The sequence below is a fragment of the Medicago sativa genome, chromosome 3 (genome assembly GCF_051527215.1).
Source record: "Medicago sativa cultivar Bolivia chromosome 3, Bolivia_mono, whole genome shotgun sequence".
In the NCBI taxonomy this organism is placed as follows: Eukaryota; Viridiplantae; Streptophyta; class Magnoliopsida; order Fabales; family Fabaceae; genus Medicago; species Medicago sativa.
In genome coordinates, this window is record NC_140751.1 from 63,086,870 (window position 1) to 63,113,735 (window position 26,866).

The 26,866-nt window shown below is 33.8% G+C and overlaps 1 pseudogene; it reads left to right on the plus strand.

The window, feature by feature from the left end:
• The first annotated feature begins 10,497 nt into the window (after positions 1-10,497).
• On the plus strand, positions 10,498-10,890 carry LOC146939023 (non-specific lipid-transfer protein 1 pseudogene; annotated as a pseudogene).
• The last annotated feature ends 15,976 nt before the right edge of the window (positions 10,891-26,866 follow it).

Here is a 26,866-nt window from a genome sequence, read left to right on the forward strand (position 1 = left end):
CAAAACCCTAATTCTCAAATTCTCATAAACTCAACCTACAACATGTTAAATCTAGTTATTTGAATTACAGACTTAATATTACTGAAAGTTAGTCTCACCCTTACCTTAGAATTATCGATTGGCAGCCCTTCTCTCTTCTCTTTGTCTTCTCTTCTCTTCTCTTTAAACCTTGTTTTCTCCAAAAACTGATCGTACGTTCTATGTCTTTCTAAACCTAACTTCTCTTATTTATAACCCCTCATCTAATTTCTCTTACACCTCAAAATTACTCTTTTCCTCATAATCTTATTTATTTCTAAATGAAATATATATCTCTCCCACTTAATAATATTAATACACCAAATAACAAATATACCTCTTCACTGAATAACAAATATATTTCTACACCAGATAACATATATATTTCCACACAAAATAACAAATATATTTCTACACCAAATAACATATATATTTCTACACAAAATAACAAATATATTTCTACACCAAATAACATATATATTTCTACACAAAATAACAAATATATCTCTACATCAAATAAAAAATATATTTCTACACAAAATAACAAATATATCTCTACATCAAATAACAAATATATTTCTACACAAAATAACCCCACAACTTAATATTTATTTTATTTTCGAATCTTATTTTATTATACAATAAAATAAGTCACAATGTCTCATAAATTTCTCTAAAATCATATAAATCACATAAATCTTATAAATCACACTAATCATATAAATATATTCTAAAACTCATTTAAAATAATTAAATAATCGAAACGGACGTTACAACTCTGCACCCCTTAAAAGAATTTCGTCCTTGAAATTCAAAGCACAAGGTAAAAATGAATTTAATTATTACTTAAATATCTTAAACAAAAAAGTAACTTCAAACATTACACAAAAACCACATTAAGGTTAGTCAGTTAAACATGATCACATAATAAAACATAGCCATTAAATAGAAAACACAACGACAGTATTCTACCGTCACACGACACAACGACTCATCTACTTGGCCGGACGGACCGACCTGCTCTGATACCAATTGTAACATCCCGTTTTCCCAACATAAAAATTTCATAATAAAAATCAGAGTAATTCAACTTAAAAGAAATGTCACATTCTTTTTAAAAAAAAAAACATAAACTGAATAAATAAATATTTATCCTTCAAAATCCAATATCATATTATTTTAAACTTCGCAGCGGAATAATTTCAACAACTTAAATAAATCTTAGGCACAAGGGCCTCAATATAAAATCTCATAAAACTTAGCTCAACATCAATTCTTGAAAGATTCATAAAGTAATACGTAAGGAACAGAAAGTAAAGACATAATCCCATCCCGTTACATATCAGAGCACCTAAGACACACTTGTGAGGAGTCCACTCACGACCGCAACTAATCTGGGTTACCTGCAAGTTACCCATACGAAGAGCAACATTTTCAAGCAAAGGGGTGAGATTTCACCAACAACAATATTAAGCATATAATTCATCAATCACATTTAACAACTTAAACTTCATTAACTAGTATCATTAATCTTCCTACATTAGTCATAAACTTCATCTTATATTATCATAATAAATAATCATACACATCATATATCATCTTAATCATAACATCATATATCACCTTAATCATAACATCATATATATCATCATAAATATTACAAACATCATCACATATCATCATTAGTAAACATGTAGCATCTTATCATAAATCACATAACATCATATCATAAATCACATAACATCTTATCATAAACAACTTCATAATTAATCATCATAAGCAACTTCATAATCAATCATCATAAACATCATAATCATTCATCATATTAAGCATCATAATCATTCATAAAGCACTTCATTAATAGCTCATCAACTTCACATCTTAACATCTTAACAACTCGACAACTTGACATCTTAATATCTTAACAACTCGACATCTTGACATCTTAACATCTTAACAACTTCGACTCGACTATGCAACTTCAACTTCTCAAATCATCTTGACAAATGCAAATGCATGTGGTACCATTCTAGGGCATAAGCCCTCATCGTCGTGGTTGAGCATAAATATACTCCTAGGGCATAAGCCCTCATCGTCGTGGTTGAGTAAAAGCTCCATCGTCGTGGTTGAGCAAAAGCTCCAGGGCATGAGCCCTCGTCTTTAAATGAGTATGCATGGACTCAACATCTTACGTCTTAGAAACTTCATGAACATCTATGACATCTTAACATCTTAACATCTTGACAACATAACATGTTAACAACTTGATGACTTCATAACTACTCGACGACTTAACAACTCTTATCATATTAACGTCTTAACATCTTAACATCGTAGCATCTTGACAACATATGGATCGCATAAATAATTCATGTCATATCATAATATAACAATATCAAATGATAATAAACAACATCTTAAAACATCATATTCATCAATCATAAACAACATCATATAACATCGTATTTAAACATCAACAATAATTCACTATGTATCTTTGTAAAAACATAATAAATTATCCACAACATATTTTCATGTCAAACCAAAGCTACTAGAAATATATCACAATTATCAACATCTTTCATGTTTACAACAAAGATCAATTCAAAACAGAAACATTTGAACAAAACGCAAAAACATGAAACAGAGAATGCTGTCACTGTGCAATTTCGCTGAGACCTCCCTGTAGTAATTTCATCATAACGCAAAGACCAAACATCATTTTCACATCAAACCAAAGCCCCTAGAAAGCTAACAAAATTATCTACAACTTTTATGTTTACGCCTAAGACCAATTCTGTACCGATCAATACCAATTTTCATTTCAAATTCAGAAAAGTTGTGCTGAAAGTCCATAAAAATTCATTGTGACCTACGTGCAGTAATTTGACCATAACTCAAGTTATATAAATCGTTTTGACGTGAGAACAACAGCATTAGAAAGTTAACATCCATACCTACAACTTTCGTGTTTACACCTAAGACCAATTCCGCACCGATCAATACCAGTTTTAATATAAAAATTCGGGCAAAATGCAGATTTTCTCCAAGTTTCACCTAATCTCATGGTTCTAACCTCAAAACTACTTCCAATAATCATCCTATGGATTATCTAAGATCTGTACACAATTTATACATCAATTCAACAAGTTTTCATCATCTAATCATCAATTCTCTCTCAAAACCCTAATTCTCAAATTCTCATAAACTCAACCTACAACATGTTAAATCTAGTTATTAGAATTACAGACTTAATATTACTGAAAGTTAGTCTCACCCTTACCTTAGAATTATCGATTGGCAGCCCTTCTCTCTTCTCTTTGTCTTCTCTTCTCTTCTCTTCTCTTCTCTTTAAACCTTGTTTTCTCCAAAAACTGATCGTACGTTCTATGTCTTTCTAAACCTAACTTCTCTTATTTATAACCCCTCATCTAATTTCTCTTACACCTCAAAATTACTCTTTTCCTCATAATCTTATTTATTTTTAAATGAAATATATATCTCTCCCACTTAATAATATTAATACACCAAATAACAAATATACCTCTTCACTGAATAACAAATATATTTTCTACACCAGATAACATATATATTTCCACACAAAATAACAAATATATTTCTACACTAAATAACATATATATTTCTACACAAAATAACAAATATATTTCTACACCAAATAACATATATATTTCTACACAAAATAACAAATATATCTCTACATCAAATAACAAATATATTTCTACACAAAATAACAAATATATCTCTACATCAAATAACAAATATATTTCTACACAAATTAACCCCACAACTTAATATTTATTTTATTTTCGAATCTTATTTTATTATACAATAAAATAAGTCACAATGTCTCATAAATTTCTCTAAAATCATATAAATCACATAAATCTTATAAATCGCACTAATCTTATAAATATATTCTAAAACTCATTTAAAATAATTAAATAATCGAAACGGGCATTACAACTCTACACCCCTTAAAAGAATTTCGTTCTCGAAATTCAAAGCACAAGGTAAACATGAATTTAATTATCACTTAAATATCTTAAACAAAATAGTAACTTCAAACATTACACAAAAACCACATTAAGGTTAGTCAGTTAAACATGATCACATAATAAAACATAACCATTAAATAGAAAACACAACGACAGTATTCTACCGTCACACGACACAACGACTCATCTACTTGGCCGGACGGACCGACCTGCTCTGATACCAATTGTAACACCCCGTTTTCCCAACATAAAAATTTCATAATAAAAATCAGAGTAATTCAACTTAAACGAAATGTCACATTCTTTTTTTAAAATAAAACATAAACTGAATAAATAAATATTTATCCTTCAAAATCCAATATCATATTATTTTAAACTTCGCAGCGGAATAATTTCAACAACTTAAATAAATCTTAGGCACAAGGGCCTCAATATAAAATCTCATAAAACTTAGTTCAACATCAATTCTTGAAAGATTCATAAAGTAATACGTAAGGAACAGAAAGTAAAGACATAATCCCATCCCGTTACATATCAGAGCACCTAAGACACACTTGTGAGGAGTCCACTCACGACCGCAACTAATCTTGGTTACCTGCAAGTTACCCATACGAAGAGCAACATTTTCAAGCAAAGGGGTGAGATTTCACCAACAACAATATTAAGCATATAATTCATCAATCACATTTAATAACTTAAACTTCATTAACTAGTATCATTAATCTTCCTACATTAGTCATAAACTTCATCTTATATTATCATAATAAATAATCATAAACATCATATATCATAACATCATATATCACCTTAATCATAACATCATATATATCATCATAAATATCACAAACATCATCACATATCATCATTAGTAAACATGTAGCATCTTATCATAAATCACATAGCATCATATCATAAATCACATAGCATCTTATCATAAACAACTTCATAATTAATCATCTTAAGCAACTTCATAATCAATCATCATAAACATCATAATCATTCATCATCTTAAGCATCATAATCATTCATAAAGCACTTCATTAATAGCTCATCAACTTGACATCTTAACATCTTAACAACTCGACAACTTGACATCTTAACATCTTAACAACTCGACAACTTGACATCTTAACAACTTCGACTCGACTATGCAACTTCAACTTCTCAAATCATCTTGACAAATCCAAATGCATGTGGTACCATTCTAGGGCATAAGTCCTCATCGTCGTGATTGAGCATAAATATACTCCTAGGGCATAAGCCCTCATCGTCGTGGTTGAGCAAAAGCTCCATCGTCGTGGTTGAGCAAAAGCTCCCGGGCATGAGCCCTCATCTTTAAATGAGTATGCATGGACTCAACATCTTACGTCTTAGAAACTTCATGAACATCTATGACATCTTAACATCTTAACATCTTGACAAAATAACATATTAACAACTTGATGACTTCATAACTACTCGACGACTTAACAACTCTTATCATATTAACGTCTTAACATCTTAACATCGTAGCATCTTGACAACATATGGATCACATAAATAATTCATGTCATATCATAATATAACAATATCAAATGATAATAAACAACATCTTAAAACATCATATTCATCAATCATAAACAACATCATATAACATCGTATTTAAACATCAACAATAATTCACTATGTATCTTTGTAAAAACATAATAAATTATCCACAACATATTTTCATGTCAAACCAAAGCTACTGGAAAGATATCACAATTATCAACATCTTTCATGTTTACAACAAAGATCAATTCAAAACAGATACATATGAACAAAACGCAAAAACATGAAACAGAGAATGCTGTCACTGTGCAATTTCGCTGAGACCTCCCTGTAGTATTTTCATCATAACTCAAAGACCAAACATCATTTTCATGTCAAACTAAAGCCCCTAGAAAGCTAACAAAATTATCTAAAACTTTTATGTTTACGCCAAAGACCAATTCTGTACCGATCAATACCAGTTTTCATTTTAAATTCGGAAAAGTTGTGCTGAAAGTCCATAAAAATTCACTGTGACCTACGTACAGTAATTTGACGATAACTCAAGTTCTATAAATCGTTTTGACGTGAGACCAACGACATTAGAAAGCTAACATCCATACCTACAACTTTCGTGTTTACACCTAAGACCAATTCCGCACCGATCAATACCAGTTTTAATATCAAAATTCGGGCAGAATGCAGATTTTCTCCAAGTTTCACATAATCTCATGGTTCTAACCTCAAATTTACTTCCAATAATCATCCTATGGATTATCTAAGGTCTGTACACAATTTCTACACCAATTCAACAAGTTTTCATCATCTAATCATCAAATCTCTCTCAAAACCCTAATTCTCAAATTCTCATAAACTCAACCTACAACATGTTAAATCTAATTATCAGAATTACAAACTTAATATTACTGAAAATTAGTTTCACCCTTACCTTAGAATTATCGATTGGCAGCCCTTCTCTCTTCTCTTCTCTTCTCTTCTCTCTAAACCTTGTTTTCTCCAAAAACTGATCGTACGTTCTATGTCTTTCTAAACCTAACTTCTCTTATTTATAACCCCTCATCTAATTTCTCTTACACCTCAAAATTACTCTTTTCCTTATAATCTTATTTATTTCTAAATGAAATATATATCTCTCCCACTTAATAATATTAATACACCAAATAACAAATATACCTCTTCACTGAATAACAAATATATTTCTACACCAGATAACATATATATTTCCACACAAAATAACAAATATATTTCTACACTAAATAACATATATATTTCTACACAAAATAACAAATATATTTCTACACCAAATAACATATATATTTCTACACAAAATAACAAATATATCTCTACATCAAATAACAAATATATTTCTACACAAAATAACAAATATATCTCTACATCAAATAACAAATATATTTCTACACAAAATAATCCCACAACTTAATATTTATTTTATTTTCGAATCTTATTTTATTAAACAATAAAATAAGTCACAATGTCTCATAAATTTCTCTAAAATCATATAAATCACATAAATCTTATAAATCACACTAATCATATAAATATATTCTAAAACTCATTTAAAATAATTAAATAATCGAAACGGGCGTTACAGTGTGCCTCTACCTGATGATGGTGTAGGGTGTGGTTTTTGTGATGAGGTGTCTAAGTCTGCGGTGCAATTATTCCTTTCTTGTCCTTCCTTTTTCCCGGTGTGGTATCAGGTGTCTAGGTGGCTGGGTTGGGAGTTTGTGATGCCTTTGGAGCTTGCCCAACAGTTTCAGGCTTTTATAGGTCTAAGAGGGGGGAGGAGAGTTAGGTTAGGTTTGCTTCTTGTTTGGCATGCTGTTATTTGGACCATTTGAGCGTCCCGGAATGACCTTATCTTTGCTGGTGGCTTACTCCGAGAGGAGTCAGTGGTGGATAGAGTTAAACTCTTAGCTTAGAATTGGTTTCAGGCTAAGTGCACTGCTAGTTCCTGTTCTCTCTATGAGTGGGAGGTGCAGCCCGTCCTGTGTTTGAGTCGGTAGGGCTTTGTGGTGGTTGGATTTCCTGGGGCTGCTTCTGGGATTGGTTGGGGTCTATCTCCCCTTCCTTCTCGGTGTGGCTTTTGGGTTTTTCTTGTTGTTCTTTGTGCTTGCAGGTGTTTGCTGGGCTTGTGCTGCGGTTGCTTCTCAGCCTTTGGTGCTCTCCTTTTTGTTTCTTTGGGTGTTTTTGGCTCCTTTCGGGGCTTTTCATGGGTGCTCCTCAGGCCTCGCATGTGGGGTTTTGAGGTGCTCCTCTTGCTGCTTTGGTGGAGTATCGCTTGTTGACTCTCCATGTGTATATTACTCTATCTTCTGTATTTGATTCTTATATATATATATATATATATATATATATATATATATATTGCCATTCAAAAAAAAAACTTTATATCAGTAATATTCATCTCTAGTGGTAGGAATCCTTCAAAATAAAAAAACAAAAAAAAATCTCTAGTGGTAGGAATCTGCCCTATTATCATGCTTTTTCACGGGTTACATAAACGTTGCTTTTCCATTATTTTGCTGAATAAGTTTTAACAAGCAACATGTTTTTACTTTGTCTATAACAAACAAGATTGTTCATACATGTATGTGAGAGTGAAAAAAAAAGGACTCCTTCTCTTAAGCTTCAAGATATACTTTAACAGTTTTTTAAGTTTAATTCACAACTTTGGGTTTCATTTTCCTGAAATATTTTTTCTTGTCAATTTTGTATCCTCGGTTTTAAACCAAGAAGAGCCTGTTGAATCCTGGAGGATTTGCGCTTATGAGGCAGATAAATCCTTAAGGACAATGCGGTCAGTACGCCTCAGGTTATATAACTATTGTGTAGGTTTCATATGAATTGTCATTGGAGGATATTGATGGAACTGTGTCGATGACCAAGTCAGACAATAATATATAGCAAAGATAAGTTTACTTGATATCTCTCTTGTTTATTCTCTTTAATGTTTAATTATTTCTTATTTTTACATGTTGATTATTATTTGGATATAATTTTATTTTAATATTTTACAACATGGACAAGGGCATAAGTCTCACACTAGCCCCTAGATCACATAAAACATTGTCAATACTCATTTAACCTATCAAAGGTGGAATTTAAAAACTTATAGGGTCCTTGAGTTTAGGAGCAAATTTGTGTTGGATTATACCACTAGATTCCTATGTTAAAGCTATCGTCCCTATGTCATCAATCTTTCTTTTGTTGCACAAAATTTCTTTTGAAAACTTAGAATATGACGACATTTGAGACAAAGCTTCATCTAAAGAAAACTAATTTTTTTTCATTGTTTCATTTGTGAATAACATAGTGGCTTTGTCCAAGACCACCTCATTATCAACAACGTGTTGATTATCGCCTTGGAGTGTTTCCACTCGTTAAAGAAAAAGAGGAAAGAGAAAAAATGAACGATGGGATGAACTTAGATATATCCAAAGCATATGATAGGATTGAATGGTCGTTTGTCCATATGGTTATCTCTTCCATGAATTTTCCAGAGAAGTTGTGCAATACCATCATGAAATGTGTCTCTACGGTCTCATACCAAATCCTTATCAATGGCAAGCCTAGCAAGTCTTTTACTCTTGAGAGAGGCCTTTGTCAAGGTCACCCAATTTTCCATTACTTATTCAGTTTGTGTGTTAACGTGTTGTCTAGTATTCTCCACAAAACAGTCAATGTGAAACATATTCAAGGGATGAAAGTTGCTAGAAGCACACATCACATATCACACCTTCAAATTCACTGATGATAGTCTCCTATTTACTCGCATAAGTCAAAATGAAGCTGCATCCATTTTGGATATTCTTGACACCTATCAGAAGCCATCTAGATACGTTGTTAAGATGGGCAAATTTGAAACCAGGTGATGGTTGGATTTATACAAGTGTACGAATTTGCTTATCAAGTAATAAAGTAATAAATAGAGTATCGTATCCACAAGGATTGTCGTTCCAACTAAGCAATTCGAGTTACTTATTTAGAAACAATAAAACAATAAAATAAAAGATAAAATGGGGTTTTGCAATTTAGTCTGTTTGTAGTAGATCAAGAGTTTAGGAGTAACCTGTTTTATTTGCAAAATGTTAGCGGCGGTTAGGTCCTCTGTATTTATTTGTTGGAATTAATTAATGGTCAAACATTATTCAGAGATTGGTTAAATGTCTTCCATAAAAGTGATGAGTTCATGGGACTTTATTATCCCACTAGCTGTTGAGTTGCACCTACTGATCACACGGGTTTACTCTTTTAGAGGTCATGGTTTTATTCCCCTCCAACTGTTGAGTTGCACGTAATGATCACGCTAAGGTTATATGTGCGCTACAGTCTAAGGTTGTCAATCCTATTGGATGCATACACCTTCGTAAGGAATATTAATGTGAGGTCTTACTCTCTTAGAGGCAATTGAGACAGACTTAAAATAACATTTCAAAATTTCCAATGGTCCTAATGGTTCTCTCATCTCAAAATCTTAGACGTACATCAAGATACTCTCCCTCTCGGTAGTTATACAAACGGACATCCATATCCCGATTACCTTACCATTGTATAACCGTTAATAGTGCATAAAAATCTACTAATTTTATTAGCGTTTGAAGAATGTGGGAACATGAGTATGAGAATAAATAAACTACTTTTAACAGAATTTCAAGTACATTATCTTCTTACAATTTTTTATAGTTAGAATTGATTGTCTTAATTATAAGTTTGACCATGAATATTGAAGGTAAAAGCATTTCCTTTTTATGTAAGAATAATAAGGAATAAAATATGAAATCACCAACAAGACTTTTTTAACATTAAAAATAAATAAAAAACTATAGAGTTACCCAAAAAATCGTAACATATTTTGCATATATATTAAGCCATACTTGCAAAGACCAATCATTCTAAATATCCACAAAAACATCATACAAATACACATATTTAAATAAAAATGTTGAGGATGAAAATTATCTCTCTTTCTATGCTTCTGATGGTTTTAGGCATGTTCGTAACAACATTGGATGCATGCCAAATTGATGACGTGAGCTGCTCTTCGGCTCTTTTTTCCTTGTTGCCATGTCTGCCTTTTTTGTAGGGAGTTGGCCCTGCTACACCAACTAGTTATTGTTGTGCAGGAGCAAATGATTTAAATCAAAAGGCTAACACCACTCAGATTCGTAGGGATGTGTGCAATTGTCTCAAACCCGCTGCATCAGGATTCAGAGTTAACCCTGATAGATCAAAACAACTACCACAACTTTGCAACATTACTCTAAGTGTTCCATTTGATCCAAGTGTCGATTGCAACACGTAAGTTTTGCTTTTAAACTCACACATATGAATAAATTGTTCTTTAAAATGTTTAAAGTTAGTTAATGATTGTTTTTTAAATGGAACGAATTAAAACGATGAACTCCTTATAATCGAACCTTACATCTCTCCATGGAACGCAAAAAGCCTGATTATTATTTAATTGCTAGCACATTTGTATGTTGTTCAATTTTTTTTTTCATTTTTGTGCAGGGTTCAATGATTTGACAAAATGGGACTTGAAGACCATAAAGAAACATTGAAGATTTACCAAGATAACAATAATTGTATCAATAAGCAAAGTGACAAATTGTACCAACCATATAATGTTGGTTGAGTTTTCAGAGTTTTATTATTAATTGAAAAAAATTATTACCATATGTTTCACTGTTTTGAAGAATAATACGTTGTTTCAGAGATTAAATCGTACTTAAAAAAAACTACGAACATATAATTATAAATATTTTATAAAATTGAACGATAACGATTTAATAAAAAAAGATTAAATTAACATTTACACTACTTATCTGAAGAGTTTTTACATTGTCATCAATCGTATTCGTTACATCATTAAAAACATTTGTCATTAATTATAACTACTACTAAAGTCACATATATGATTTCTATGTGATTGACAATCTTAAACTTTATACACCGATAATGTATCAAATTAAGCTCTAATGGTTAAAAGTTCTTGTTTAGTATATTTTATTTAAATAAACTTAAATAAAATTATTATTTTTCTAACACTTTATCATGTCATTTTATTTTAACGTTTTATATGAGACTTAAAATATAGGTCAAGTTCTCTTCCCAAACAACATGGACATAAATATTTGAATCATCTATATGTTATAGATATGATCATTAAGATAACAGAAATGTTGATAAATGTCCGGACTATAAATTGAAAATTAAAACCATTATTAGAGGTATCATCATACTATTTATAACTCTTTGTTTAAACAAATCATGATCTTATATATAATTAAAATGATGAAATATCAATGAGACAAAACAATGTTTCTTTTTTGTGTAGAAGCTAAATTAGCGTGTAGAAGCTAAATTAGCCAACTCAAATTGGCACCGGAGATGTAGAAGCTAAAGAAGCTAAATTAGCCAACTCAAATTATTGGCACCAGAGAGAATCGAACCTGAGACCTTGAGGAGGAGAACACTCCCAAAGCCCAAGCCAATACCACTAGACCAACCCAAGTGGGTTCAAAACAATCTTTCATAATATTAGATCAATTCAACAAGTTAAAATAACTGTTAACACATATTCATGAATGACATTAATTAGACTTGAGGTACTAGCTCAGTTTGTAAGAGTCAGTCTTGTAACCTTAAGGTGCTGAGTTCCAACTCCCTCAAGGACACTTGTAATGACCATAATTTCCATTGTAATTAATGAAATGTACATGTCCGTAATTTAAGATATTAGTTTCAAATCAATTTTTTTTTTATCTATAATTGGTTTTAGTAATTAATTTTTTTAAATAATTAATTAATTTAAAAAAGAAAAAAAAGTTTGATTTAAAATTACAACTCATAAATTTATTTTAGTAATTTATATACTCTAATATTTGATTCAATTCTTTTTTCTTTAAAATATTTTTTTAATAAGTGTGTGTGCGACAAATAATATTACTATAAAATGAATTTTATTTTAGGGAGGACAAAAAACGTACCCAAGAAAAAAACAATAATTTTAGAGTATTAGGAGGACCGGCCCACACCGTAGAGAGAGTTATTTAAAAAACCGAACACAACGATTTTAGAAAATTTTAATTTTAAACTTACATATGATATAAAACAATGTATATTTCTCGAAAATATTTCAAAACACGCATACCATGAGCAAAATTTGAGTTAAGTATTTGAGCAGTAGGAATTTTAATATCTTATTCACTAATTCCTTATATAACATCATCACGTAGAGAAAAATATTTTTTTGTTTGAAATTGAAATATATATAGTTTGATTTTTTGTTTAATTATGGAAAAAACAAACATGGTCTGTGTAATATCCCGCCTGTCAGCATCGGTATATTACCCGTGATCGTGCCAGAGGAATTAAATTCATAGAAAGTAAGTGTGATGGAAATATTTTATGACATGTCAGTATAATACGGATAAAGTATCAGTGTCGTATTACACACGCTTAAGGCAAGGGTAAAATGGTAATTACACGTGGAAAAGATATTTATTTGGTTTTATCCCAAAAAATATCTCATTTCCTATTCTCTTTCTCTCTCTTAAATGTTGGGAAGCAATTTCTCTCTTCCTTCTCTCCTCTCTCACGCCCTCTTTCTCTCATCTCTCCACCAATCTTTCCAAAATTTCTTCTAATCCTTGGCAAGCTTCTAAGCTATGTTTTCTCATGATCTTTCAAGCAAAGAGAAGTTTGATTTATGTTTTATTTCCTCTACTTCTCCTCTCAAGAAGTGAATCAAAAATCTAGGGTTTGGATTGTAATAAGAAGCTAGGGCTTTTGGTTGTGGATTGGAGCTTATACTAGTCATATTTCATGGAATTGGAAAGTTAAGCAAGAAACAACCATGAGGTGGAGTTATCTTGAAGTCAAGAGTTAGGGTTTGTATGTGGTAAGTTTAAAGATGGTTCAAGTATGGTTTCTTCATGGTCAAGGTGTAATAGTTTGCATAAAAGAATGACAAGTTTGAATGGTTTGAGCAAAGGAAGCAAGTGATCACAAACTAGGGTTTTGTCATGTTTGAGCTTGGAGCTTGGAGCTGTTACAAGAACTTGTTTGGGTGAGTTCCATAGATAGTTTTCCCACCCTTTGGGATCATGATTATGCCATGTTAGATTAATATGAAAACATGATTGTTCTAGGGTTTTCAAGTAAATGTTTAGTTGCCCCTTTTAGCTATGCTTGCTATAATTGCTAATACTTGCCATGAAATTGTTTTACAAGTTTCCTATGACCTCTAAGAGTCATAATATGCTTAGAGACCCTTGGTTTGAGGTTTTTGGGTCAAAAATACCATTTTTAGGGGTTCTGGACTGTCACAACTCGCCACGGCGAGCTATTGCTCGCCACAGCAAGCAGAAGCAGCAGAACACATGAACTGCTCGCCTCCTACTTGCCATGACGAGTAGGTACTCGCCTCCCCAGTAAATTTGCTCGCCATGGCGAGCAAGTGGTGCCTTCTGGTAGTGCTTGCTCGTTTTGGCAGATTCGGTGATTTTTGTTCCGGATCTTTTTGTGCAGTCTTTTATAAAGTAAACCCCTCAAATCAAGGTCCTAAATGATGATCAATGAAAGCAAGATTTTTATGATAAAGAGGCAAGTAATAAGCATGTTAGTAAGGCATGGCATTCGAGAGAAACATGTCATGAATCGGGTAGTAAGATACTTATTAAGTAAGGGAAAGAACTAGAGCCTCGACATAGTAGTCGAGAACTAGCATGTTAGCAAGAATGCCTAGATGATAAGACACGAAGCATGTTATCTTCGCACAATAGCAAGCATGTTAAGTCGTGGTTTGATTAGTTAATCACTCCACCATGATTAAGATGTACTAGCATGAACAAGTAGGACTTTACCGCTAATCAGATCGATCAAGGTTCCGAGGTAAACATGTAAGCATGATTAGGTTTAACCTAAATAAACGACAAGATCATGACAAGTATAATATAGGTGGCATGTCTCTTGCTATCCACATCGGGGGGATACAAGGGGTTCTCATTATGAGAACGATTCAAGCCGTAAGGGACCCGCATGTCACCGAATACGCAAGACTAAGATTATAACCGCATGTCGGTGCTCGTGTCTCTTGTTATCCACGTCAGGAGGATACGGGAGGTTCTTGCTCAAGAGGAACGGTTCAAGCCGCAAGGGACCCGCACGACACCGAGGGAGTCCGATGTACGTACATCGGTCATGATGGGATTGTTCTCGGGGTTACTCCACCCGGGGCTCTCCGTAAAATGAATCAAGATAATGATTGTTTGTTCAACGCTAACATAATAATGAATGAACTTATGTACGTCCATGCATGTTATGTTTATGATTATGTAAGAATGATTCCATGCACGATTATGTTCAAGAACAAGAGCACTAGATGCTATAAGACAAGTACAAGACATGCAATATAGCAAGACAAGTATGTTATACCGATGACGATCCTAGGTTTCCCCTAATCTTCTGGTTTAGAATCGTGCCATGATTATGTTATGCTTAGACCTTGATACGTAGAGCGTATTCTTGGCAAAGCGGTCTTAGATTTCCCCATCGACCGCCATGACACGTATAGGAAGTGAAGCTTATAACAAGTAAGATGAACCTATGACGGGTCTAGCATGCACTACCGTCTAGGAAACCTGACCACACACGTATAATCAACCGTCAGGTTGTATTGTAGACACGTGGAGACCGTAGGATTCCCCTGAGGTTACCTATAGCCTAGGATTTAGGGGAACTCACTGAGACATTATGTCTCATCCCAATCCTTATTTGTTTCAGATAAACAGGTTGGATGGAAAGCTAGTAGCCGAATGGATGTTTCAACAAGTGATCGTTCGTACCCGCAGTAGGATCTGATGGATTTCAAGGACGTATTTTATTATACTTTAGAAAAGATGAGCAGTATATCTTTGTACGAACGCATGTTGTTGTAAATAATATTCATTCGAAATTTTATGGTTGTATCTTTTAATGTATCCAGTACTAAACTTAACGCACGTGCTAGACTTTCTAGATACGTCTGGTATGGGTGTTACATTTGGTATCAGAGCAGGTCGATTTTGACCGTGCCTTGGGTCATTAAGTTACAACTAAGGTAGTGGGACCATTGGGTTCCGGGTAAATGTTCTAGTTGTTGTTAGTTGAGCCTGATCAACTCAATATAGCATTCAACGATTAGAATGGATGCCTGAGAGCTGAATAGGACCTAGGAGGAACGAAGTATGTGATTAAGAAGTTTGATCGTGCCAAAAGGTAGCCGGTGAACTAATCAGGTACAAGTGTGAATCCTCCGGGAATGTAAGGCATGTTAAGAAGGAACGTTCCGACAATGTCGGGTAAGATGATAGTGATACTTCATGTACCCATAAGTGAAGAAGTTGGATATATATATATATATATATATATATATATATATATATATATATATATATATATATCTAAGCATGACCGAAAGTTTCGGTAAGAGTTGTTGTTTGAACGTGTTTAAGATATACTGGAATGTCAGTACAAGGCTACAAGGTAGTGAAAAGTCGACATATGTTGACGTAGTCAGCGGGTTCTCAGGAATAGCAATATGTGAATGAAGTTAATGACATGTATGTTCAGAAAGTTGCGTAAATGGCAACGTAATGAGGTAAGCTATACGTAGTGGAGGAAGTTAAGGATTCAAGAGAAAGTTTTATGTTATCAGGAGTAAGGCATTGATTTTCGACGTGCCAAGAATTGTATCGAAAAAGGTTGATGTTTCCATGCATATGTTATAGAATATTTCACGATGATAGGAATGAATGATGTGCATTGTATACTTGAGAATAAGAATTTCATGCAAAGAATGTTTTCTGAAAAATAGAGTCGGAGAAGCTCACCAATAGCAAGCCTGGGACGAAACTTTATGTTTTTATGAAACCTACCAGTTCGCTCCTATGGTTTGCAATGACCATTGGGGAGATGTCTTCACAATAATCTTTTATGTGACGAATTTTTTTTTTATGACATCAAGTAATGAATGCATATCATACCCTAAGATTTCCAAGGAAAAAGGCATGGGCAACCCATCAACGAAATCAATACGGTTTAAGGTAGCTTTGGAAGTTAATGTGTTAAGAGTCAAGAACGAGCCAAGATCAATAGTATAGAAGTTCCGGCATTTAGAAGGAAAGTCACAGATGTTTATGCATGAGATATGAAGTAAGAAGTTAAAGCGGTGCAAAGTTATGAGAAATCGCAAGGTTCTCGGATTTTGTGGAATTATGACGTATCTCTCAAACCTATGTTTTGCTTAACGAACATGCTAAGGCTCGATAAGATGTTGAATCATAAAGTTTAAATAATTTTAGAAAGATTTACGCGTATGGGTGATCGAAGTTGATATTTTGAAAATTCACGAGATTTTCTAGGAACCGGTTTGCTACGACATTCGTAGAGCGGGCTAGACTTATTAGAGTCTAGGTCTGATGGCACGTATGTGTTATCAACTCGTTCTATGATTTTAGAGTAACGACCGGGGCCTAAACTCAGTTTTGTATATAGTAGAAAATCATCAACGTCAATGACCCGTGCGTTAGTTTACGAAGTTTTCTTTAAAAGAAAAATTTACGAGCAAGCATTCGTATGATTAAGCAAAATATAGTATACGAGAATGCGAAGGTACAAGGTTAGATGTTCAAGAAAGATATGTTCAAGTGCGAGATGAGTTTGTCAAAGTAATTCGAGTTTACTCGAAAACAAGTTCAAGTAGGATATGTATATCTCAGCAGGTAAATCCAACCAGCAAGAGCGTAAGGTTTACCCCCAAGTCAAGTATTATGAGCATAAGATAAGATATCATGAGATTTGATCTTACAAGGCAGAGGTAAAGACAAGTGTAAGGTTGTGACGTTGGTTGCAACATGGAAGATCTTGAGAATAGTTCAAGAAGTAAGTATTCAAGTGATAAGCATGAATTGAAGTCTCAATTGATCTAACGGATTAGAGTATTAGTTTAAGCCAACCGGTGGGAATCAGAGTAGTGCCATGAAAGCTAATCGTTAATCACGAAACATGGATTTTTGGTATGAAAGAATCTCCGTGGAGAATATTCGGTTGGTAACACAAGTTTAACAAGAAGCATCATAAGACAAGCGAGGAATTCTCGATGTGATAAGTAAGATGAGAAAGAGACAAGAGTTGCCATATATCAATTAGTCAGGATGCATGAATGATGATAATGGAAAACATGTAAGATTCAGAAGGTTACCTTATGTGACTCAAGTAAAGAATCGAAGCATCAGGAATGATGACCGGTATTCGGAGAAGGTAGTAATGTTCAAGTAATACTTGAAAGGATTATTTGAAGATTCAAGTTTGGTGTTCCGAAGAAGACGAACAAGTTAATGTCAAGAGGTCCAAGGATTTCCTACAGATATGTAAGCGGTATTGCGAGTATGTATATCGGTTTAAAAGGGAAGAACCCATCTTCAAAGTTAAGCATGTTATCATGAGAGAGAAGCAACTTTTGAGTGATGTGTGAAGAGATTCATACTCTTGTATGCAATACTTGTTGAGTGAAAACGATACTTGTTAAGATATGTCAAGCCATGATTTTATAACTTTTAAAGTTAAGATTGGTATTATGGAGGAACGATGCTTATTTTTTTTTTTAACTCGTGGAATTATACATTTTCGAAACTAATGAGATACGTCGTAAGTAAACTCACTTAAGACGTATAAACTTCAGGACCAACTTGTAATGGACAAGTTTGGGGTGAGTTGTAAAATCTTTTTAGACACGTATTTATTGGTTCCAAGAACCCAAATACCAGAGCTTAAGAAAAATTTTCAAGAAAGATGCGAGAACACGTATCGTTATCATTTAACAAGAGACAGAACTTGAAAGTATGCACATGTTATGGAAACGACAATGTTCGTATGAAGCCAATTTTATACAGGATACACGGAATTGTGTTAAGAGTATTTGACGTAAGTGCAAATGCAATTACTAGAAAGATTCAAGAGCATGTGAATCACTACGTTGGTTATTAGATTGTCAGATGAAGTGGCAAGATGATTTCACCTCTTCATGTCAAGCTCCATGAGTTGCCCATTAGTTCGGGTGCGATAAGATGCAATGAGATTGCAATGAAATCGGAAGATTTTCTAAGGCTCTGGAAAAAGAAAAGAGATTCGTGGAATCGTCTAGTTGAGTAATGAAAGTATGAGGCATGTGTCTCAAGGTACAATAAGTAAAATGATTTATGAATTATGTATTCATGATAAGATGTATGTATGAAAGATGTCTTAATGTTGCAAGTAAGCACTACAGGGCAAACCTGGTTCCCGGTAGGATTCCAGTTAAAAGGCAAATCCTGAGTGTTCATGTTTATGACAAGATACTTACAAGATTGGTTTATGTTAAGCAGGTGAGATACGAGCCCCAAACAATAAGTCTATGTGTAGCAAGGCAAGTTCCAAATTATGAAATACTAAGATAACTCTAAGTTGAATGATATTAAGGTCAAGAAGGCTATGTTCAATTACATGTGGGTTCAGAAACAAGATGAGGACATGATACGACGAACCCTTGGAATATGTATGAATAGAAAATGTATGTCTCAGACCATAGATGGTAAATTTTTGTTATGATGATTGGTAGTCGATCTCTAAATTTCGAGGACGAATTTTTTTTAAGGGGGGTAAGATGTAATATCCCGCATGTCAGCATCGGTATATTACCCGTGATCGTGCCAGAGGAATTAAATTCATAGAAGGTAAGTGTGATGGAAATATTTTATGACATGTCAGTATAATACGGATAAAGTATCAGTGTCGTATTACACACGCTTAAGGCAAGGGCAAAATGGTAATTACACATGGAAAGGATATTTATTTGGTTTTATCCCAAAAAATATCTCATTTCCTATTCTCTTTCTCTCTCTTAAATGTTGGGAAGCAATTTCTCTCTTCCTTCTCTCCTCTCTCACGCCCTCTTTCTCTCATCTCTCCACCAATCTTTCCAAAATTTCTTCTAATCCTTGGCAAGCTTCTAAGCTATGTTTTCTCATGATCTTTCAAGCCAAGAGAAGTTTGATTTATGTTTTATTTCCTCTAAGTGAATCAAAAATCTAGGGTTTGGATTGTAATAAGAAGCTAGGGCTTTTGGTTGTGGATTGGAGCTTATACTAGTCATATTTCATGGAATTGGAAAGTTAAGCAAGAAACAACCATGAGGTGGAGTTATCTTGAAGTCAAGAGTTAGGGTTTGTATGTGGTAAGTTTAAAGATGGTTCAAGTATGGTTTCTTCATGGTCAAGGTGTATTAGTTTGCAAGAAAGAATGACAAGTTTGAATGGTTTGAGCAAAGGAAGCAAGTGATCAAAAACTAGGGTTTTGTCATGTTTGAGCTTGGAGCTGTTACAAGAACTTGTTTGGGTGAGTTCCATAGATAGTTTTTCCACCCTTTGGGATCATGATTATGTCATGTTAGATTAATATGAAAACATGATTTTTCTAGGGTTTTCAAGTAAATGTTTAGTTGCCCCTTTTAGCTATGCTTGCTATAATTGCTAACACTTGCCATGAAAATGTTTTACAAGTTTCCTATGACCTGTAAGAGTCATAATATGCTTAGAGACCCTTGGTTTGAGGTTTTTTTTGGTTAAAAATACCATTTTTAGGGGTTCTGTACTGTCACAACTCGCCACGGCGAGCTATTGCTCGCCACAACAAGCAGAAGCAGCAGAACACATGAACTGCTCGCCTCCTACTTGCCATGGCGAGTAGGTACTCGCCTCCCCAGTAAAGTTGCTCGCCATGGCGAGCAAGTGGTGCCTTCTGGTACTGCTTGCTCGTTCTGGCAGATTCGGTGATTTTTGTTCCGGATCTTATTGTGCAGTCTTTTATAAAAGTAAACCCCTCAAATCAAGGTCCTAAATGATGATCAATGAATTCAAGATTTTTATGATAAAGAGGCAAGTAATAAGCATGTTAGTAAGGCATGGCATTCGAGAGAAACATGTCATGAATCGGGTAGTAAGATACTTATTAAGTAAGGGAAAGAACTAGAGCCTCAACATAGTAGTCGAGAACTAGCATGTTAGCAAGACCCCTAGATGATAAGACGCGAAGCATGTTATATTCGCACAATAGCAAGCATGTTAAGTCATGGTTTGATTAGTTAATCACTCCACCATGATTAATATGTACTAGCATAAACAAGTAGGACTTTACCGCTAATCGGATCGATCAAGGTTCCGAGGTAAACATGTAAGCATGATTAGGTTTAACCTAAATAAACGACAAGATCATGACAAGTATAATATAGGTGGCATGTCTCTTGCTATCCACATCAGGGGGATACAAGGGGTTCTCATTATGAGAACGATTCAAGCCGTAAGGGACCCGCATGTCACCGAATACGCAAGACTAAGATTATAACCGCATGTCGGTGCTCGTGTCTCTTGTTATCCACGTCAGGGGGATACGGGAGGTTCTCGACTCAAGGGGAACAGTTCAAGCAGCAAGGGACCCACACGACACCGAGGGAGTCCGATGTACGTACATCGGTCATGATGGGATTGTTCTCGGGGTTACACCACCCAGGGCTCTCCGTAAAATGAATCAAGATAATGATTGTTTGTTCAACGCTAACATAATAATGAATGAACTTATGTACGTCCATGCATGTTATGTTTATGATTATGTAAGAATGATTCCATGCACGATTATGTTCAAGAACAAGAGCACTAGATGCTATACCGATGACGATTATAAGTTTCCCCTAATCGTCCGGTTTAGAATCGTGCCATGATTATGTTATGCTTAGACCTTGATACGTAAAGCGTATTCTTGGCAAAGCGGTCTTAGATTTCCCCCTCGACCGCCATGACACGTATAGGAAGTGAAGCCTATAACAAGTAAAATGAACCAATGACGGGTCTAGCATGCACTACCATCTAGGAAACCTGACCACACACGTATAATCAACCGTCAGGTTGTATTGTAGACACGTGGTGACCGTAGGATTCCCCTGAGGTTACCTATAGCCTAGGATTTAGGGGAACTCAATGAGACATTATGTCTCATCCCAATCCTTATTTGTTTCAGATAAACAGGTTGGATGGCAAGCTAGTAGCCGAATGGATGTTTCAACAAGTGATCGTTCGTATCCGCAGCAGGATGTGTTGGATTTCAAGGACGTATTTTATTATACTTTAGAAAAGATGAGTAGTATATCTTTGTACGAACGCATGTTGTTTTAAATAATATTCATTCGAAATTTTATGGTTACAACTTTTAATGTATCCAGTACTAAACTTAACGCACTTGCTAGACTTTCTAGATACGTCTGGTATGGGTGTTACAGTCTACCTGAATTTAGATTTGTTAATTTCTAAGGAGGTTTTGGCTTTATGTCCCCCTCCTTTGTTTCTTGTTTTCTCTTCTATATATAATATTTCGGTAGTCTAGCACTTTGCTAGCTACTCTTTTGGTTTAAGAAAAACGGAAAATAATAACACATGAGGCGCTAGCTCAACAATAAGAACTTATCTTTATAGCTTTTAAGGCTGAAGTTTAAACCCCGTATACGAAAACTTTCAATGGATATTACAATCACCACTTTCAATTGGAATTATATTTTTATAAAAGTAGTATATTTTCTGTAACATCCCGCTCGTCAGCTAATGGAATATTACTAGTCAAATGTGTCAGAGGACAAATGTTCATGGAAAGTATGTAACAGGGAATGTTTATAAAATGATATCAGTCAAGTATGGTTTATGTATCAGCGTCGGTGTAAACACGTTAAGACGAAGGGCATTTTGGTACTTTCACGAAAAGGGGGTATATAAGTGATTTTTGGGCCAAATCTTCATAATTTCTTGCTCTTTCTCTCTCTAGGGTTGAAGCAAGAGAATTTCTCTCCTCCATCTCTCTAGAACCGCCCTCAATCTCTCCCTCTAATCCACTAATCTTCTCAAGTTTTATACAATTGGTGGCTTAGCAAGCAAGAAACAAATGAAGGAAGGGATTAAAGCATGGATTGGTTGAAAAGTCAAGAATCATGGATGAAGCAAAAGCTAGGGTTTGAGCTTGAAGCTTGAAGGAATTGCAAGAAACATGTTTAGGTGAGTTCTTTAGATAGTTTCCCACCTTTGGGATGTGCAAATTCTTGTGAAAATTTTATGAGTTTAAGTTATGGAGGGCATGAGAACCCTAATGCCCCTTTGGCCAATTCTTGTTGATTATAAGCTAAAATTTCCATGAAATATGTTTATTAATGTCTCTATAAGTTGCTGGATGTTTATGGTGCATTGCAGGATCAAATTGGATGAGTTTTGGGTCAAAATTGCAAAATCTGAACCACAGACCTGAAGAAACTCGCTATTAGCGAAATAATTTCGCTAATAGCGAAATTTACAGAACCATGCCCAGAAGTATTTCGCTAATGGCGAAACTGTCTGTTCCAGCCAACATGTTTTTGGCTTGTTGGCTCATTCTAGGGTCGGTGGTGCAGTCTGAAGCCGATTTATAACCCCAAAACAACATCTAGGCAATGCACATAACATCAAATGATTCATGAATTGAAAATCATGGAAATCTTAGCTTATATGGCAAGAACGGCACAAGAGAGTTAAGCCAGATTACTCGGGTAGATGATGAATTAGGAAAGGGAATGAATGTAGAGCCTCGACATAGTTTGTCGAGAACTAGAATGCTATGCATGTGTCCTATGTATGATAAAACGCGAAGTGTTTAGTGTATTCTCTTCGCATAAGAACTAGAGCGACCATGCAAGAATGTTAAGCCATGAATAGACAAGATAATCCCTTCACTATGAATGAGTATGTCTATGTAGGAAGTTTGCCGCTAAACGGGTAGTTGACGGACCCGTGGTTAGCAAGCAAGTATGTATAGGTTTAACCTTTTATGTATGTATGATTAAGACTATGATGTATGTGTAGTTTATCACAATAGGATCGCTTAAGGATTCGCGGTAAATGAGTATGTAAGACCTAGGTGTCGTGGGAACGGGATAAGCTCCGCAATGGGGGCCTGCACGTTACTGAGGGAGTCCGATGTGCCTTAGTTAGGTTTTCATCAGTTATGTATGGGATTGTTCTAGGGGTTACTCCACCCGGGGCTCTCCGTAAAATGAACTTAGATAATATGTATGTACAACGCTAACATATATGTATGAATGAATGAATATGACTATGTATGTACGATATGATTATGATTATGATATGATGCTAGCCATGAACAAGTTGTGAAATAGAACAAGATATGAATGAATGCCGATGACGATCTTAGGTTCCCCCTAATCGTCCGGTTTAGGACTGTGTCATGATTATGTTATGTTTAGGCCTCGACGCTTTTAGCGAATCTTGGCATAGCGGTCTTAGGATTCCCTTAACTGCCATGGCACGTATGAGGATAGCAAGACCTATCACAAGTTAAGTTGAACCTACGACAGATCTAGTATGCACGACCGTCTAGGAAAGCATGACCACACACGTATAATCAACCGTCAAGTTGTATTGTAGACACGTGGTGACCGTAGGTTTCCCCCGAGGTTACCTATAGCCTAGGATTAGGTAGAACTCACTGAGACATTATGTCTCATCCTAATCCTTATTTTTTTCAGATAAACAAGTTGGTTTGGCAAGCTAGTAGCCGAATGGATATTTCAGCAAGTGCTCGTTCGTACCCGCTGCACGGTGATATGGATATCAAGAATGCATGTACTATGTTTTAGACAAAGTTATGTTATACTCCTGTTGTACGAACTCTTATGATTGTATATGGTATTCATTCGGAGTTTTTATTGTTGTAAATTTTAATGTATCCAGTACTAAAGATAACGAACATGCTAAGCTTTCTAGATACGTTTGGTATGGGCGTTACATTTTCTATTTTATAGTACTTTCAAAACTATTAATCTTTACATTCCCAAAAAAAAAACTATTAATCTTTACATGACGAGAAACTACAATAAAATATATCGCAGTGATTATAATATTAACTAACAATATCCTTTCAGATCACCAAACAATGAATTAATAAGAGAGATATCCCAACCCGTCTATCTTCAATGATTAAATGATATACTATAACTAACAAGATTAATATGACAAAAGTAAAAACAAATGCCACATCAATCAACATCATAATAGATCTAAATCAATTTTTTTTTCATTGAGCATAATAAAATATTCACATATTTTCATTTTGAATACATTAGTTAAAATATTTTAAAACTACTATCATAATTTGACTATAAATTAAGGATTATATTTAAAGGTTTTCACAATTTTTAAATTTATTCATTTTATTCTTATCTAAATAGAAAATTTACTTTTGTGTGAGTATTTAATTTTGAATAATTAATCAATGAGATTTCATATAAGTGGAAATAACTTGACTTTCAAGCTTCAAGTGAGGATTAAGATTTAAAATATGATATAGTCGAACAATGGATATTTGTGGCACGGTCACTAATATGAATTTCCCGTTCTCCGGTTTAAAAGAATTCAAGAAAAAATAGTACTTTCTTTAATAACCTTGAATCTCTTCTAAAGAGGAGAAGAATTTGAAATAAGCTTACTCCAAGCTACCAATCTCTTGTAGGATGATAGAGGAACCAAACTTGATCATGATTCTTGATGAAGACTTGATGAATTGGTGAGGTAGGGAGAGAAGAGGGAGAGATCGATGGAGTAGAGAGAAGGAGGAGGAAAGTCTTTCCCAAAAACATAGAGAGAGAAAGAAGATTGGATTTTAGATATTTTGGGGCCAACTTCAAATAAATATCCCTTAAACGTGCAATTACCAAATTGCCCTTGCTTCAAGCGTGTTTAATCCGACACTGATGCTTTATTCGTATTAAGCTGACAAAACAAAATAAATATTTCCATTAACTTACTTTCCGTAACATTAGTCCTCTGACGCGTTTAACCGGTAATATTCTGATACTGACAGGCGGGATATTACACATACCATCAACAAAATTTGAGTTAAGTATTTGACTAGTAGGAATTTAAATATCTTATTCACTAATTCCTTATATAACATCATCACGTAGAGAAAAATATTTTTTTGTTTGAAATTGAAATATATATAGTTTGATTTTTTGTTTAATTATGGAAAAAACAAACGTGGTCTGCCTGAATTTAGATTTGTTAATTTCTAAAGAGGTTTTGGCTTTATGTCCCTCTAATTTGTTTCCTGTTTTCTCTTTTATATATAATATTTCGGTAGTCTAGCACTTTGCTAGCTACTCTTTTGGTTAAAAAGAAAATGAAAAATAATAACACAGGAGATGCTAGCTCAACAATAAGAACTTATCTTTACAGCCTTTAAGGCTGAAGTTTAAACCCCATATACGAAAACTTTCAATGGATATTACAATCACCACTTTCAATTGGAATTATATTTTTATAAAAGTACTATATTTTCTATTTTATAGTACTTTCAAAACTATTAATCTTTACATTCCCAAAAGAAAAACTATTAATCTTTACATGATGAGAAACTACAAAAAAATATGTCGCAGTGATTATAATATTAACTAACAATATCCTTCCAGATCACCAAACAATGAATTAATGAGAGAGATATCACAACCCGTCTATCTTCGATGATTAAATAATATACTATAACTAACAAGATTAATATGACAAAAGTAAAAACAAATGCCACATCAATCAACATCATAATAGATCTAAATCAAATTTTTTTTCATTGAGCATAATAAAATATTCACCTATTTTCATTTTGAATACATTAGTTAAAATATTTTAAAACTACAATCATAATTTGACTATAAATTAAGGTTTATATTTAAAGGTTTTCACAATTTTTAAATTTATTCATTTTATTCTTATCTAAAAAGAAAATTTACTTTTGTGTGAGTATTTAATTTTGAATAATTAATCAATGAGATTTCATATAAGTGGAAATAACTTGACTTTCAAGCTTCAAGTGAGGATTAAGATTTAAAATATGATACAGTCGAACAATGGTGATTTGTGGCACGGTCACTAATATGAATTTCCCGTTCTTCGGTTTAAAAGAATTCGAGAAAAAATAGTGCTTTCTTTAATAACATATAATGAGTATCAATTTCTTGTCAAAAAAAAAGAAAAAATATAATGAGTATCAATTTATTGTTTTTAAACGATTAATACTTTTTTGTATGAATTATTCATACCCTTGTGTAGTTGTTAACAGTGCATAGTAATCTACTAATTTTATTAACGTTTGAAGAATGAGGGAACATGAGTATGAGATTA